We start from the raw sequence: 17,773 nt of genomic DNA, 5'->3' as shown, positions 1-17,773 counted from the left end.
AAGAGGTTGTAAACGAAAATTTAGTGCTAAATAGGTTAAATAAACGGAAATGAAATGGCAAAATACTGTCTATAACAACAAACAAATTCTGAAAAAAAACGTCAAATTGTGTCTATAACAAAAACGATAGTTACACTTGCATTAAGCATAGCAATGCAATGGTAGGTTTTACAGATATTTTACTGTAATTATAACTAACTGTAGGCTCACACAGATCTCTCCCTATCCCTATCCCTAACCCCTAGACCCCCTCTTTGTTTAAATATACATAATTTAATAAATTGTATATATTACATATATTGTGCTGTAACTATACTTAACCTTACTCTCACACAGAGCCCTCCCTGTACCTATCCCTAACCCCTAGACCCCCCTGGTGGTGCCTAACCCTAAGACCCCCCTGGTGGTGCCTAACCCTAAGACCCCCCTGGTGGTGCCTAACCCTAAGACCCCCCCTGGTGGTGCCTAACCCTAAGACCCCCCCTGGTGGTGCCTAACCCTAAGACCCCCCTGGTGGTGCCTAACCCTAAGACCCCCCCTGGTGGTGCCTAACCCTAAGACCCCCCTGGTGGTGCCTAACCCTAAGACCCCCCCTGGTGGTGCCTAACCCTAAGACCCCCCTAGTGGTGCCTAACCCTAAGACCCCTCTGGTGGTGCCTAACCCTAACCCCCCCTGGTGGTGCCTAACCCTAAGACCCCTCTGGGGGTGCCTAACCCTAAGACCCCCCTGGTGGTGCCTAAACCTAAGCACCCCCCTAGTGGTGCCTAACCCTAACCACCCCCTGGTTGCGTGTGTATATATATATATATATATATATATATATATATATATATATATATATATATATACTGTAACTATACCTAACCCTCCCTGTACCTATCCCTAACCCCTAGACCCCCCTGGTAATGCCTAAACCTAACCATCCCCACCGCACAAACACCCTATACACATATAAACAATAATATATTTAATCCTTAAAATACATCTCTACAAATAACATGAATAAAATAATTTATCTTCTCTACAAATAACTTGAATAAAATAATTTATATATTTGTAATAGAATAAATAGCCCTAAAATAGCCTTAAAATCACGTATACATTAATATTATAAATAGAGAAAAGTATATATAAATATATACAATACAATAGATAGCCTTACAATCACGTACGCATTAGAAATCTTAAAATAACAGTAATATTAAAAGCGATATTTTAGTAACTATAATCAACGCATTATAAGTGTAAAAACAAAGTTAATACCAAAAGCGATGTATTTCTAATACAATAAGGTTGAAAATGGTATTTAAGCATTATACATATGAAAACCAATTTTTAAATGATCAAAGAAGTGTAAACAAAAATTTAGTTGTTATACTTTTGTAAGCGAAATTTTAAAACGAAAAAATAAGTATAACACAAACTCAAAACGAACTTGTAAACAATATTTGTTATAAACCTTATTTTGTAAATGAAAACTTTTGTTAACACGAACCCTGTAACCGCTATTTCTCGGGCGCCCTTTTTTCCTGTCTGGCGCCGAATAGCCGATATTTTGCATTGCAGTCTATGGCAGCGCCCTTTTTGTCCACTATCCCTGTGCGCTCTTTTTTACTAGCCTGGTTGCTAGTTCTAATTAACCCAATGGAAAAGCCCCGGCGCTAGACGAAGCTCCTAGATGCGTTACAACTTAACACTGGAACGTTTTGTCTAATGGGAGAGGTAACATGAAAGTCAAAAAGACTCTCATGTTACCTTTCTAACCAGGGCCGGATTTGTGGGCAGGCCACCCAGGCCTGGGACTAGGGCGGAGCTAAGGAAGGGGCGGGTTAAACAGGCAAGCAGTCTTACCAATGGCCGTGTATGCCATTCCTCACAATGATGCAGTGGCCAGTGTCACTTGTCTGTCTGCAACCGCCCGCCACTACTCTGAACACAGTAGTATGTTTGTGTGTGCAATGTTTGTGTGTGCAGGGGCAGCTACAGACAAAGCGGGCGCTTTGTTATTATGACAGCCTGAAACAGTGGCCGCATCATCTCAGCCCTGCTGTCAATCATGCTTCCCTCCGCCCCCCTTTTAGTATCAGTCTATGGAGGAGGAGGAGACAGTGCAGCCCGTTGTATCCCCGCCCTCCTCTTTGCTCCTGCCTATCAGAAATTCAGAGGAGTGGGGATGCAGGAGATGATGGAGGAAGTGAAATCAGTATGTCGGTAAGTTTTTACTACTTCTAAAAAGCTCTGATGCAGGCTGCACGTGGAGAGCTGCACTTCCCTGCTTCTCCCCTGCTCTGTGTCTCCCTGACATTCTCCTTCACTGGGCATCTGCTGTTTTCGTCTCTTCTGCTCTTCCCCAGCACTCCTTCTCAGTAATAGTGGTGGGGAGGTTATTCTGTGCCGCTGGGTGTGATGAATGGAATCCCAGGGCAGAGAGTTGCAAACCTCTGTGAAAGAAATAGTAAATAAAGCTGTCTGGGCAGGAGAGGAGGCTGACAGGGCAGCACATTGCTCAGTGATAGTTATGAGTGTGCCATTCACATAACATAACATGCACCTTGTGCAAATGCACAGTGCTGCAGAAAAATAAAGTGTGTGACACCCCCTACCACTGACACCCTCTCCATCTCTCCCTCCATTCAGAGTAGCACAGCAAAGCATGCTATTCTACCTTCTCCAGTGGCAGGTCTGATCTAAACTCTCCTCTGCTCTTCATTGCAGCTAGGTATTTTAAAATGTACCAGTGTACAAAGTAAAAAAAAATTATACATACCTCCTGCAGCCCCATCCACCTGGATCGCTCCTATGCCAATGTCCTCAGCTCCGATACCGGGTCCCTGCACTTCCGTCAGTTGGAGCCAGTCTAGCATAATAGAAGTGCATAGCTGGCTGCGATGACGTCAGTGACAGGACTCGATTCCCAAAGCTGCAGGCAGCAGAGGACAGCAGTGTGGGAGCGATCCAGGCGGATGGGGCTGGAGGAAGCCCCAGGTATGTATAAAATCTTTTTACTTTAGTCAGCTCTAAGTCTCACTTTATACTAAGGCTCAGTTTACTCTCGAGATAAAAAAAACTGTTCCGCGTAAAAATGTATTCATCTAAAAGGGAAACGTTTTTAAAGATATCAGGTTTTTATCCATGCCATTAGCGTGCAGTCAATGAGACATGTCCATCGATCCGGTAAAATCGTTGCAGACCCAAGTTTTTGGTTTTGTCGGAACAAATCCATTTTAACGGAGCAATGGTACAGATCCATAGGTTAACATTGGATCCGCTACCATCTGTTAGGATCCGTTCCGTCACAGTCTGCTAACAGTCCTTTTTTTTAGTGCCAATGTAAATCAGGCCTTAGCTGCATACTTCTGTACAGCTCCCAACAGGGCCAGCCCGCCCATGAGGCGGGGTGAGGCGGGTTCCTCAGGCGGCAGGAAGTGGAGGGGCGGCACCAGACATAAAGAGGAAGTGTGATTGCGGAGAGGAGAGAGAGTGCAGGCTGCAGTGAAGTCCGGCTGCTCTTGTGGTGCCCGACCCCGCCTCCGACCCCCTGCCTACACTGCACACACGATGAATTGCCCTCCGCTGAGACCGAGTCTGCCCGGACTGTGTTCTGGGACCCGCGGCCGCCCCCCATTAGGCTGTGTGCACCGCCCTCCAGTTCTGCTGTCACGTGCCACCCATGATGCCGCCGGGCCCGGCCTCCGAGTCCGACGACTCCGAGCTCTGCGGCTTCTCCTGTCTCCTCCAAAGCTGTGACGCAGCGCTGCCTAAGCCTGCTGATGGCGGCGGCTGCCGCCCGCTCTGCTGCCCTGGCCCTGCCTGATTGTCACGGACACGGTCCTAGCAGGAGGGGAACAGTGCGGAGATGAGGGAGAGCTGTGCGGACGGCGGGAAAGGGGGGCAATCTCCAACCTCCTTCCCTCACCTTAGGTGCTCTTCCTCCCTCGCTGTCCCTTCCATTACTGTCCGGGTGGCTGGCAGTGGCGGGCGGGACTTACCTCTGTCTCGCTCCAGCGCCGGAAGTTCGGGTGCGCAGCCGCTGCTCTGGTCTGGAGTAGCGGCAAATCCATCTGGCGCTGCGACAAGACGGAGGTAAGTTCCGCCCGCCGCTGCCAGCCACCCTGACAGTAATGGAGGGGACAGCGAGGGAGGGAGAGCATCTAAGGTGTGGGAAGGAGGGGGAAGATTGCCCCCCTTCCCCGCCGTCCGCACAGCTCTCCCTCATCTCTGCGCTGTTCCCCTGGCTACCTACTCTGGGGACATATACCCCTGCCTACATATACTGGGGACACATATACACCTGGCTACATATACTGGGGACATATACTCCTGACTATATATACTGGGCATATATACCACTGACTATATATACTGGGCACATATACCCCTGACTATATATACTGGGCACATATTATACCCCTGACTACATATACTGGGCACATATAACCCTGACTACATATACTAGGCACATATACCCCTGACTATATATACTGGGCACATATACCCCTGCCCACATATACTGGGCACATATACCCCTGCCTACATATACTGAGCATATATACCCCTGACTACATATACTGGGCATAGATACCCCTGACTACATATACTGGGCACATATACCCCTGACTACATATACTGGGCACATATACCTTTGGCTACATATACTGGGGACATATACCCCTGCCTACATATACTGGGCACATATACCCCTGGCTACCTGTTCTGTGGACATCTCTACCCCTGGCTACCTGTTCTGGGGACATCTATACTGCTGGCCACCTATTCTGGGGACACCTATAGACCTGGGGCTACCTATTTTTGGGGAACCACTGCTGTCAGATTGAGTGTATTTTGGGGAACTGCTGCCAGGTGAGAGGTGTCTACCATATTAAGGGAGCATTCTGCCTATTTATGTGAAATGCTGTCTATTTATGTGCTTAATGACTGTTGAATTTGTCTTGTTGGGGGCCTCATTGTCAGGAACCGGCCCGCGGCACGCCTGCGTATACGGTTCCCGACTGCGGGTTTGACCAGATTAAGCGGGGAACAGCCTTATTTAAGCTACAAACAAGGCTGGAACCCCTCAAACACTTCTCACTGCCACCACTAGCTGTTCGCTAGACACTTCCACTCTGCTGTCGAGTCCTCAGCGCGCACTCCGCGTTTTCGTATTTGGGTCAGCTTTGCGCTTAGGCCAAATACGGGAACGCCACGCACCCACACACACACACAGTTGCAATCTTACACTGTCGTGAAGCAAAGACCCACTAACAGTCGTTCCGAACGATACTGTTAGCCACTCTGCTGTCGCTACTCGCACTGGCGTTGTTCGTACGTTGGGTCAGCTGCGCGCTTAGGCCAACGTATGACAAACGCCCCCACACACAATGCAATTACAATTTCATACGGTAGTGTTGCTCAAGCGTACAATTAGGCATGAAACTTATACACGGTTACACTTCAGTCTCTTCTAGGCTATGAGTGTTAGTTTAGTACGGCAGAAGTCAAGCTTATTAAATAATAATTTAATATTCCAGAAAAACATAGAACAGTGCAAAACTGAATATATACAAAAAGATTACAAAAAAACAAAGTAAAAATAGTTACAAGATAAAATGTACAAAGATAACACACAAAGCGATTTTGCTTACCAAAATAAAGGGATCCCGATAGAAGAATCGTGGACTTTGGTGTGGACGGACACAGTCTGGCTAGACCAGGAGTTCACTAGCTTGGGCCAGGAGACCGGCTGCCACTACCGTCAGAAGAGAACTGCTTTGAGGTAGCTGTCCCCTGGTTTTTATAATGAAATATTCGCCTCGAGGCTGTAAGCCTGTGTGGACGGGGGGGAAGCTGGATTTAATTACATCCTCAGTCATAATTGGATTTACAGAGATCCAACATCCACTATAGTCCACACACCCAACAAAAGACTTCCTTAGCCCAATTTCCCCAGGTTACAATGTCTTTACATCAAGAGATTGTTAAATGAGGCTTTTCAACTCCACCAATAATTCAATTTCCACAGGTAGAAAATGGTATCAAAAGGACTTCACCTCTTCAATAATTTCCAGTAGGCTGTCAAATACATTTCAAACATTCAGGTGTCAGCTTCCCCCTGCCCCCAAGACTCTAGCAGGCTTGCCTTGTCCCAATGGCTGACACCAGACTCAAAAGCCATGCCGACCAGCCTATTCTTCCTCAATTGGCAGGTAATTAGCAGTAGACACAGTTTCCCCTGCTGGACAATGGGGCAGAGGTAATGGACATCTACATACAGAATTACATTAGACAGACTTCAGTTTACTCTGGCCAGGTGACCAATTACTCCCAAGCCCAATACACATCTGAGGCATTATTCAGACAACATGGTCTGACCACCTGTATAGGCTTCACAGCAACTGTCTAATTAAGGGTTTCCTCATTAGAAGCAGACAATGATAGGTAATTTACACTTTATACGGAATTCCAGGAAGACTGGCTAACAGACAATCCCATATGTTACAGTCAAAAAATGAAGGAAATATGTTCCTGTTATCCTTAATATCATCAGCACCTCAATATATCTCCACACCTCCGCCGTTAACTTGGTGCAAGGCAGATGATCTTCCCAGATCATCCTGCCAGCACCTACACTGTTGGTTCTGCTTGACGGGACAGCCCATCAGCATTCCCATGATTGCTCCCCTTCCCGATAGCGCTGGCAGGTGATTCTAACGAATCATCCTGCCAAAGCCTACATTGACGGCCTGGCCGGGTGGGGAAACCCTTTAGCATCCTCAGGAGGGTTCCCCACCTGTCAGTTAGCTCCAAGCTACACGACTGGAAAGCTAGGTCAGGTTGCTGCAATGTGTCGTTGCCCTTGGCAACCTGACGTAACCAACCAGGGGAATGCGTGTCAGTGACGACCGTGAATTCGTGACCATAAAGACAGTGCTGCATCTGGGGAAGGGTCCCCACAGTCGCTACACGCACTCTCTCTATAGTGGCAGGACCTATCTCTCGGTCCCTTTGGGGAACGATTATCTGCCGGTCTGTCTCCTCCACTTCAGACAGCTCAGAGGGAATAACTTCCCAGGACCCTCTCAGCCCGCCCCTCCCAGCTGGTGACCTGCTGGCTAGCCCCCTGAGCTCTTCCAGGCTGCTGTCAAATCGAACCGCCCCAGAGAGCTCAGTGCTGCCTGTCACACATTCCAGGAAGGCTGCAAACGGAGAGGCTCCTGGGCCCTCCGGGCCAGGTTCCGAATTGGATGTGGCTGACCCAGCAACATTTGCCACTTCGGTGGACAGTCCCTCTGCTGTAGACCCGCTAGCACTGCGGGTTACCACTGCAGCTGAGGGAGTGCCCACATTATACACATCATGAATCACATCACATTTGGTCTTAAAAACATCTGAAGGGGAAAGATCTGGCCTGGTGCCGTCTGCCCCTTCAGTGGGCAATCCATCTGCTGCAGCCCAGCGAGCCCGGCTGGTTACTCCTGCAGCCGACGGAGTGTCCACCTGACACACAGCATTATGTAGCACAACACATATGACATCAGCATTATCCATCTTACACATATTGACATTTAGAACATTACATTCCACATCAACATTATCTGCTGCATTATACCCAGTGCTACCCAGCACTTCACAAGTAGCATCACTAGTTCTTGCATCGATCGCCTCGATAGTCCATGCGTCATAAAGGACATCATCAGTTTCTGCATTCTCCGGATCAACATGTCCCACTCCAGGCCTAGGCACTGGAGAATCACTAGGGCTGGCTCCTAGCAAACAGTCCATAGCCCCTGGGGCCTCACTAGCACTCCCTACTTGCACAGCATTATCAAACAGTACCTTGCACGAGTCCTGAACTTCTGCTGGGGATGCAGGCCCCACAGGGTTTGGATTAGGCTCATACCGGGCCACTAACCGTCCCAGGTCAGTACCCAGCAAAACGTTGGTAGGGATTTTGTCTGTTACCCCAACTTCTCTCAATCCGCTGCCGGCCCCCCAATTCAGGTGGACCAAGGCGGTGGGTATGGCTGGGGTGACACCCCCAATTCCTCGGACAGCAATCATTTTCCCAGGTATGTACTGCTCCGGGTTCACAAGCTGGGGATGTATGAGAGTCACTTCTGCTCCAGTGTCTCTCAGCCCAGTGGCAACTGTACCCCCAACCGTGACAAGCTGCAGATTCTCTGCATAGCCAGTGGCATTCCTGGTAGCACACAAAGCCGTTGGGACTTCACTGGCGTTTGAGGCCTCACTGGATTTTGGGGCCTCCCTCTTCCTCTCTGGGCAAGTCGTGCTGATATGACCCACCCTGTCACATACAAAGCATTTCCGAGTGTCAGGTTGCTTGAATCCAGGAGACAGCGGTGCTTGCCTCCTCTGGGTGCTGGGTGAAACAGGTTTAGCAATCTGTTCTCCTCTCCAGCTGGGCGTAGTAGTCCTCCGGGACTCAGGTGCTCTATGGGCGGTGTAGGCATCGGCCATTTCCGCAGCCTCATCCACTGTCTTTGGTTCTCGATCCAGCACAAACAGCCGGACCTCAACAGGACAGGTGTGTAGGAACTGGTCTTTTATCATCAGCTCCTGCAGGGCATCCAAGGTTTTAACTGACAGTCCTTTTAGCCACTGCTGGAAGGCAGTGCGCAGGTTGCAAGCATGATCCAGGTAGCTGTCATTAGGACCTCGCTGCACTGTCCTGAAACGTTTGCGATACACCTCTGGCGTGAGGTGGTATCGCGCAATGATGGCTTTCTTAATTGCCTCAAAGTCTGTTTCTTCCTCCTGGGGGAGACTCACAAATGCCTCCAGGGCCTTGCCTCTCAGCCCTGGTGTGAGGTATCTTGCCCACTGCTCACGGGGCACCCCATACTGCCGACAAGTCCTTTCAAACCCCTGTAGGAAAGTGTCTATGTCAGAGTCCTTGTCCATAGCGGGGAACTTATCCAGGGGGATTCTGTGGACTCGCTCACCTTCGCGTTCTGCGGGTCCAGCAGACCGGTTCTGCTGCTGAAGTTTAGCCAGCTCCAGCTGGTGTTGCCGTTCAGCTCTTCCCTCCTCCGCCCGGCGTCTTTCACTCTCGGCCTGGCGTCGCCGTTCAGCTCTCCCCTCCTCTGCCTGTCGGTGCAGTAGGATTAGCTTTAGGCGCAGTTCAGGATCAGCCGAGTTCAGTAGCTGTAGATCAGCTTCCAGAGATGGCATCTCCGTGTTCGGTGGATCATCCAGGACATCGTCTCCACTCGCATTCTGTGGCGGGAGCGATTCCTCCTCTGGCGTGTCGTGAGCTGCATCCGCTGACGTTGAAGCACGGGCTCGCTCTGCCTCATCATACTCCTCGAGCGCACGAACTAACTGCTCCTTAGTCTGGCCGCTCACCGTCTCGATGCCTTTGTGCTCACACAGGTTGAGTAGTATCTCTTTGTTTTGCCTTGCATAGCTGGATGCTTTCTGAGCCATCGTGTTGCAAAAAATAAAAAGAAAAAAGGGGGGAAGGGAAAGCAAAACACCAAGTGTGTATCTTTGAACAAAAAAAAAACGTATATAGTTTCTGCACTGAGTAGACTTCTGTAGGCTAGTTGCTTCTAGCAAGCTTCCAGCCTTTAGTACTCAGAATAGCGAGCTAAACTGCGTACTAATGTACTAAACGATGCCACCACTGCCAGCCAATTATGTCAGGAACCGGCCCGCGGCACGCCTGCGTATACGGTTCCCGACTGCGGGTTTGACCAGATTAAGCGGGGAACAGCCTTATTTAAGCTACAAACAAGGCTGGAACCCCTCAAACACTTCTCACTGCCACCACTAGCTGTTCGCTAGACACTTCCACTCTGCTGTCGAGTCCTCAGCGCGCACTCCGCGTTTTCGTATTTGGGTCAGCTTTGCGCTTAGGCCAAATACGGGAACGCCACGCACCCACACACACACACAGTTGCAATCTTACACTGTCGTGAAGCAAAGACCCACTAACAGTCGTTCCGAACGATACTGTTAGCCACTCTGCTGTCGCTACTCGCACTGGCGTTGTTCGTACGTTGGGTCAGCTGCGCGCTTAGGCCAACGTATGACAAACGCCCCCACACACAATGCAATTACAATTTCATACGGTAGTGTTGCTCAAGCGTACAATTAGGCATGAAACTTATACACGGTTAAACTTCAGTCTCTTCTAGGCTATGAGTGTTAGTTTAGTACGGCAGAAGTCAAGCTTATTAAATAATAATTTAATATTCCAGAAAAACATAGAACAGTGCAAAACTGAATATATACAAAAAGATTACAAAAAAACAAAGTAAAAATAGTTACAAGATAAAATGTACAAAGATAACACACAAAGCGATTTTGCTTACCAAAATAAAGGGATCCCGATAGAAGAATCGTGGACTTTGGTGTGGACGGACACAGTCTGGCTAGACCAGGAGTTCACTAGCTTGGGCCAGGAGACCGGCTGCCACTACCGTCAGAAGAGAACTGCTTTGAGGTAGCTGTCCCCTGGTTTTTATAATGAAATATTCGCCTCGAGGCTGTAAGCCTGTGTGGACGGGGGGGAAGCTGGATTTAATTACATCCTCAGTCATAATTGGATTTACAGAGATCCAACATCCACTATAGTCCACACACCCAACAAAAGACTTCCTTAGCCCAATTTCCCCAGGTTACAATGTCTTTACATCAAGAGATTGTTAAATGAGGCTTTTCAACTCCACCAATAATTCAATTTCCACAGGTAGAAAATGGTATCAAAAGGACTTCACCTCTTCAATAATTTCCAGTAGGCTGTCAAATACATTTCAAACATTCAGGTGTCAGCTTCCCCCTGCCCCCAAGACTCTAGCAGGCTTGCCTTGTCCCAATGGCTGACACCAGACTCAAAAGCCATGCCGACCAGCCTATTCTTCCTCAATTGGCAGGTAATTAGCAGTAGACACAGTTTCCCCTGCTGGACAATGGGGCAGAGGTAATGGACATCTACATACAGAATTACATTAGACAGACTTCAGTTTACTCTGGCCAGGTGACCAATTACTCCCAAGCCCAATACACATCTGAGGCATTATTCAGACAACATGGTCTGACCACCTGTATAGGCTTCACAGCAACTGTCTAATTAAGGGTTTCCTCATTAGAAGCAGACAATGATAGGTAATTTACACTTTATACGGAATTCCAGGAAGACTGGCTAACAGACAATCCCATATGTTACAGTCAAAAAATGAAGGAAATATGTTCCTGTTATCCTTAATATCATCAGCACCTCAATATATCTCCACACTCATGGTTACTGAATTTGTCTTGTTGGGGGCCTCATGATTTGTTGGGGGCCTCAAGATCGCTGAATTTGTCTTGTTAGGGGCCTCATGATTGCTGAATTCGTCTTGTTGGGGGCCTCATGACTGCTGAATTTGTCTTGTTGGGGGCCTCATGATTGCTAAATTTGTCTTGTTGGGGGCCTCATGATTGCTGAGTTGGTCATGTTGGGGGCCTCATGTTTGCTCATGATTGCGGAATTTGTCTTGATGGGGGGGGCTCATGATTGCTGAATTTGTCTTGGAACATGCTGGAAGGTACATACTGAGGGAGGGTGGGTGAGCGTGAGCCTACTAACCTCCATGTACATTTGGCTCCACCCACAACCACGCCCACATTTGGCCACGCCCCTTCACCTTAGGGGGCGCATTAATAGTCTTTGTCCCCGGGCGCTGAAAACCCTAGCTATGCCTCTGCGGGAGGGGGGGGGGGGGCTAGTTGTCGACCGGGGGGGGGGGGGCGCCTTCACGATCTTTGCCTCAGGCAGCAGAAAGTCCAGGACCGGCCCTGGCTCCCAGGTGTTCTTCTTGCATGTCAGGTGTTGTATAGAAGTATGCTGCTGCATAGCTCCCGCTGCAGTGAAGAGCAGAGGAGAGGTGTAGTGAAAAAATGCCCCGGGGGATACTTACCTCAGGCGGGGGAAGCCTCTGGATCCTAATGAGGCTTCCCTTGTCCTCCTTAGCACCCCCGATCTAGCACTGGCCCCCTGGAAAGTCTGCACGGGCGCACTATGGCTTCCACCGCTTGGTCACCCTGAACAATGCTCTACGTGCAGGTGCAGTAGCTGCTTTCTGGTTGGGCTTTAGCGGAAATAGCTGAGCCTGATCCAGTCCGCTCTACTGCAAAGGCGGCTTGCACCTGTGCAGTAGAGCGGACAACATCAGGCTTGGCTATTTCTGCCAAGCAAGAAGCTGATACTGTGCCTGGACAAGGCTCGCAGTGTAAATATTATGGTGTCCATTTTGCCTGAGGAGCCAGTGCTGGATCCATGCTGCAGAGTAGGGCAGCGGAAGCCTTATTAGGACCTAGAGGCTTCCCCCTCCTGAGGAAAGTGCACCCCCCGGGCAGATTTTTTTCCCTACAGGATCCGTTTAAAATAACTTGCTCTGCTGTGCTACTCTGAGCTGCAGCAGTTTTATCTGAGCTGCAGCAATTTTATCTGAGCTGCAGCAGTTTTATCTGAGCTGCAGCTACAGAGCAACATTGGAGGGGCCCTGGGGATGGAGGAGAGAAGTGCCGCCCCTTCAAACGAAGCAGGTTACTTTGAGCGCCGAAGCTGGGCACGGTCATAGCACTAGTGCTATGGTGCGCCCACTGCACAAGAGTAATTTGGGGCTCCGGCGATTGCAGACCCCAAATTACATCTCCCTCTGAGGGAGAATATTATTTAACGCCCGGGGAGTTTCGTGGCAGCAGGGAGAACCATTATGTGGCTTGCCCTGCGCCCAACTCACCGGCAGCCGTACAATACGTACACCCCTCAGAGAGCCTATGTCTCATGCCCCAAATGTTTTAAAAGTATGGAGGAGCAGAAGTAAAGAGGACAATGGTGATGGTGGTGGTGGCGGGGGGGGGGGGGGGGCACTTGATGACAATGGGCCTTGGGTGGTAAAAAGTACAAATCTGGCCCTGTTTCTAACTGCATCCTAGGAGCGAGCCGTCAAAACGGACGGATCAGCTCCTAGTGTGAAAGAGCCCTAAGAGAGTTAGTGCTAGATGATCTACCTTCTCCTCCAATTTTCTTTTACTTTTTCAGAACTGTGCAGGTGCAGCCAGGGTTCCCTGCAATGTGCTAGCACTGCCCTGTCCACAGCACCCCAGCCTCCAATCAGAAAGCTCCTGGTAAGGGGGTGGAGTTTGGACACCACAGCAGGCAGCCAGGACCTACAAGCAGGAGGATTGTGGAGTATCAGGAGCTCTCCCCAATGCCCTGGACTCTGGCTGAAACTACAGCTAAGCAACAGTCACATTGCCAATCAGGACAGGTATGTACTGCTGTAGGCAGGGCTTGGCCAGCTGTTCGAGGGGGCAAGGCTTAGTCAGCTGTTCGGAGGGCGGAGCTTAGCCAGCTGCTCGAGCAGGTTTTACCAGGGGATCGGGGCAGCATGAGACAAGTGTCGGCTGGGAGATTTAAATACTTCGCCCAGCACCTGTATTGAGCACCCCCGTGGAGCAGACAGGGTTTTAATGTCAGCAATCATAACTCGTCCCGGAATGTCTCACCTGTATCTCCCCTACAGACACTCACACCAAGAAATCATGTCTAGGCTCAAATGTTTTCACAGTGTCATCAATTCATATTTATTTCATTATGCTAATTGAAAAGGGGGTATAGTCACATGTAATCGCATGAGCTCTCCTCAGCGGCTCAGCTGTGCACCTGCAGCACAATAGCTAATTTGCATAACCCCTCCCCGCCCCGCTCGTCACAATAGCCACTTTGCAGAACCCCTCCACGCGCATCACAATAGTCACTTTGCATAACCCCTCCCCACCTCACGGGTCACAATAGCCACTTTGCATAACCTCCTGTCCTCATACCTACTCCACGCAGACGGATCGACAGGACAGGAGGAGTCGGGCGGCAGCTTTCCCAGCTCCCTACTTCCAAACTAGAAGTGAGGCTGTCTTATCAGTAATTACACCCGGAGCTCCCCCTTGTGGCCGGCAGTAGGAGGACCGTGTTCAGGCAGGACAGATGCGATGGAAGAAAATTCCTGTGAGTCCAAAATACTGTACATAGTTGTAACACTCGTCCGGGGCTGGGTGATGGTTGATCTTCAATTAACTCAACATTCATGTGAATTCCATAGGGCAGCAAGAAAGGCCTATTGTTGTACATTGACTATCAGGCGTTTCAGACTGGTTTCCTTAGCAGAACCCTTCTAGACCCCTGAAATGTCCCTTGATTAGTACCCTAAAGAGCCTTCATTATTTACATATTATTGGGCTCTTGTAAGAAGTGTTCCCATTAGCGATTCACACCCCTACCAGGTGCATCTAAGGAGGCTCCTTGCTATGGTGACCAGTATAGTGATGATCCTTGCAGTGCAGCTGTCATCCACCACACATACAGCATAGTGAACTTGTTTCTTGTCACTCCGCAGTCCGCACCCCCAGTGCTATGTGTGTGTGTATATATATATATATATATACATATAAATATTGTGTGTGTAACTGTAGCTAATTTGCATAGCCCCTCCCCGCCTCGTAATTCACAGTAGCTAATTTGCATAACCCCCTCCCTGCTTCGTGTGAGCCTGTGTGATCAATAATTACACCCGGAGCTCCCTCTCCCTCGCAGTGGCTGAAGATGATTTCTGTGACTACAAATTACTAATTGCATAACCCCTCCCCGCCTCACGCGTCACTGTAGCTAATTTGCATAACCCCTCCCCACCTCATGCATCACAGTACGTAATTTGCATACCCCCTCCCACCTTGTGCATCACAATAACTTCCTCACCTCCTACGGCCCCGTTTACACTTAATCAGTTGGTATGCGTTAATGTGTGTTAGTATGCGTTAGTGCGTGTTGGTACGCGTTTTTTCCATAGCAGTGCATTGGGAAGATTTTAGTTGAAACGCGTTAAGTGTGAAAGGTGTCATAGAAAAACATGAGCATTACTTTAAAAATTAGTTTACTTTCAGTTATAACTGAGAGCAACTGAATACGGTAAGTGTAAAAGGGGCCGCTCCCCCTCGCAAACGGATCCGCAGGAGAGGAGAAGATGGACAGCAGCTTCCTCAGCTCTGTACAGCTGACACAGAAGTGAGGCTGTTTCTTAACCACTTAAGGACCACAGTGCTAAACCCCCCTAAAGACCAGGCTATTTTTAATTAAAAGGGCCACTGCAGCTTTAAGGCTAAGCTGCAGGGCCGCACAACACAGCACACTAGTGATTCCCCCCCCCCTTTCTCCCCACCAACAGAGCCCTCTGTTGGTGGGGTCTGATCGCCCCCAATTGCCGCTCGGAGACTGAAGACGGAGCGGAGCTCCGCCCCCCGAGAAGGAGATGCGCGCCCACCCTGCGCGTATCATGCCGTTCAGCCAATTGCAACAGCCAATTGTCACTCCTCCTACTGCTCCTGTATTTATCCTCCTGCTGTCAGTGGTCCCACCGCCAGGGTCCACACCATGCATTGCCTGCGATTGGAGGATCCTGTAGCAGTGCCTGGCGATGGAGCGGCTGGCAGAAGATTGGAGGATCCTGTAGCGGTGCCTGGCGATGGAGCTGCTGGCAGAAGGAAGCAGGAGCCACATGCTTGGCGTAAGGACACAGGTAGACATGTAAGCTGTATATGTATTCTATGGCTCAGTCCAGGGCCAGACAGTTTCAAGGTTCTGTGCAGCATTTAATTGCAGAGCTATTTTTTTTTTGGAAGGGGGGGGGGGGGAGAGCATCCTCACATGTTTGCCTCAGAACGCAAAAAGTCCAGAACCGGCCCTGTGCTCTAGAGTCTTACTCTGCAGGTTGCCACAATAGGTGAGGATTGGCATGGCTATAGGGGAGGAGGAGCCCATACTTAGATGACAAATTTGAATCATTTCAAATATACCCCAGAGTTCTACTATGCAGGTTGCCACAATTTGTGATCTATGCCACCCCTCCCAGGGCTGCAGGCTTGCTGACCAGAGAGTTCCGTGCACTGAGGGGCACACAGTATGATGTCACCTTCCCAGGGCTGCAGGCTTGTTGACAGCAGGGCTGCGTGCACTGAGGGGAACAGGGGACACGTAACATGCCGTTCTGCCAATCTCAACAGCACCACGATACACATGTAGATCGCGGTGCTGGTGTATTACTAGTGCAATTCATATTTTTCCAAATCACAATTGTCGGCCTGCAGCATTTTTGTTTGGTTTGTGATTTGTACGCTTTGTACCTGTTTGACGAGGATTGGTGTGGCTGTAGGGGAGGAGGAGGCCATACTTAGGGGTATATTTAAATCATTTTAACCACTTGAGGACCCACCCTTTACCCCCCTTAAGGACCAGCGCTGTTTTAGCTGATCTGTGCTGGGTGGGCTGTGCAGCCCCCAGCACAGATCAGGGTGCAGGCAGAGCGACCAGATCGCCCCCCTTTTTTCCCCACTAGGGGGATGATGTGCTGGGGGGGGTCTGATCGGTCCTGCCTGCCTGGGTGTTGCGAGGGGGGCACCTCAAAGCCCCCCTCCGCGGCGAAATTCCCCCCCTCCCTCTCCTCCCTCCCTTCCCCGGAGATCCGAGGCTGCAAAGGAACGGATCTGTCCTGTGCAGCCTCTAACAGGCTCCTGCCTGTCATGTGACAGTGATCCCCGGCTGCTGATTGGCCGGGGATCGCTGATCTGGTACAACGCTGCTACTGTTAGCAGCGTTGTACGGATGTAAACAAAGCGGATTATTTCAGCTTGTGTTTACATTTAGCCTGCGAGCCGCGATCGGCGGCCCGCAGGCTATTCACGGAGCCCCCCGCGGCTGCTTCCTGATTAATTAGCTTGCAGCCGGCGATGCAGAACTGCGTCGCTGGTCCTGCAGCTGCCACTTTGCCGACGCGCGGTATGAGTGCGCGGTCGGCAAGTGGTTAAATATACCCAAGAGTTCAACACTGCAGGTTGCCACAATTTGTGATCTACTGCACCCCTCCCAGGGCTGCAGGCTTGTTGACCGCAGGGCTGATTTCACTGAAGGGCACATGGTATGATGTCACCCTCCCAGGGCTGCAGGCTTGTTGACCGCAGGGCTGCGTTCACTGAGGGGCACACTTAATGATGTCACCCTCCCAGGACTGCCGGCTTGTTGACCACAGAGCTGCATGAACTGAGGAGCACACGGTAGGATTTCACCCTCCCAGGGCTACAGGATGGTTGACCGCAGTGCTGCATGCACTAAGGGGCACACGGTATGATGTTGACCGCGGGGCTCCATGCACTGAGGTTCACACGGTATGCTTCTCATCCTCCCAGGTCTGCAGGCTTGTTGACCGAAGGGCTGCGTGCACTGAGGGGCACATGGTATGATGTTAACCACAGGTCTGCATGCACTGAGAGGCACAAAAAATGATGTTACCCCTCCCAGGGCTGTCGGCTTGTTGATCACAGAGCTGCTTGAACTGAGGAGCATATGGTAGGATTTCACCCTCCCAGGACTGCAGGCTTGTTGACCGCAGTGCTGCATGCACTACAGGGCACACAGGACGTGTATCATGCCGTTCATTGCAACAGCACCATGATGAACATGTAGATCGCCTTGCTGGTTTATTACTAGTGTAATTCATGTTTTCCTGAATCACAATTGTCAGCCTGCAGCATTTTTGTTTGGTTTGCGATTTTTATACTTTGTACTTTTTTAGCGAGGATTGGTATGGCTGTAGGGGAGGAGGAGGCCATACTTAGGGGTATATTTAAATCATTTTAAATATACCCCTTAGTTCAGCTCTGCAGCTTGCCACAATTTGTGATCTACGTTACCCCTCCCAGAGCTGCAGACATGTTGGCCTC

General features: G+C 49.9%; 1 long non-coding RNA gene across 1 annotated transcript in view; it reads left to right on the top strand.

The window, feature by feature from the left end:
• Nucleotides 1-13,869: 13,869 nt before the first annotated feature.
• Nucleotides 13,870-17,773, top strand: part of LOC137518614 (uncharacterized) — a 221,861-nt gene continuing 217,957 nt past the window's right edge. Inside the window, exon 1 of the long non-coding RNA XR_011020861.1 lies at nucleotides 13,870-14,012. This is a non-coding gene — a long non-coding RNA (uncharacterized lncRNA). The remainder of the gene's footprint in view (nucleotides 14,013-17,773) is intronic.

This window comes from Hyperolius riggenbachi, chromosome 5 (genome assembly GCF_040937935.1).
Source record: "Hyperolius riggenbachi isolate aHypRig1 chromosome 5, aHypRig1.pri, whole genome shotgun sequence".
Classification (NCBI taxonomy): domain Eukaryota; kingdom Metazoa; phylum Chordata; class Amphibia; order Anura; family Hyperoliidae; genus Hyperolius; species Hyperolius riggenbachi.
Note: the sequence above shows the minus strand (reverse complement) of the source record. Positions and strands in the feature narration are given on the sequence as shown.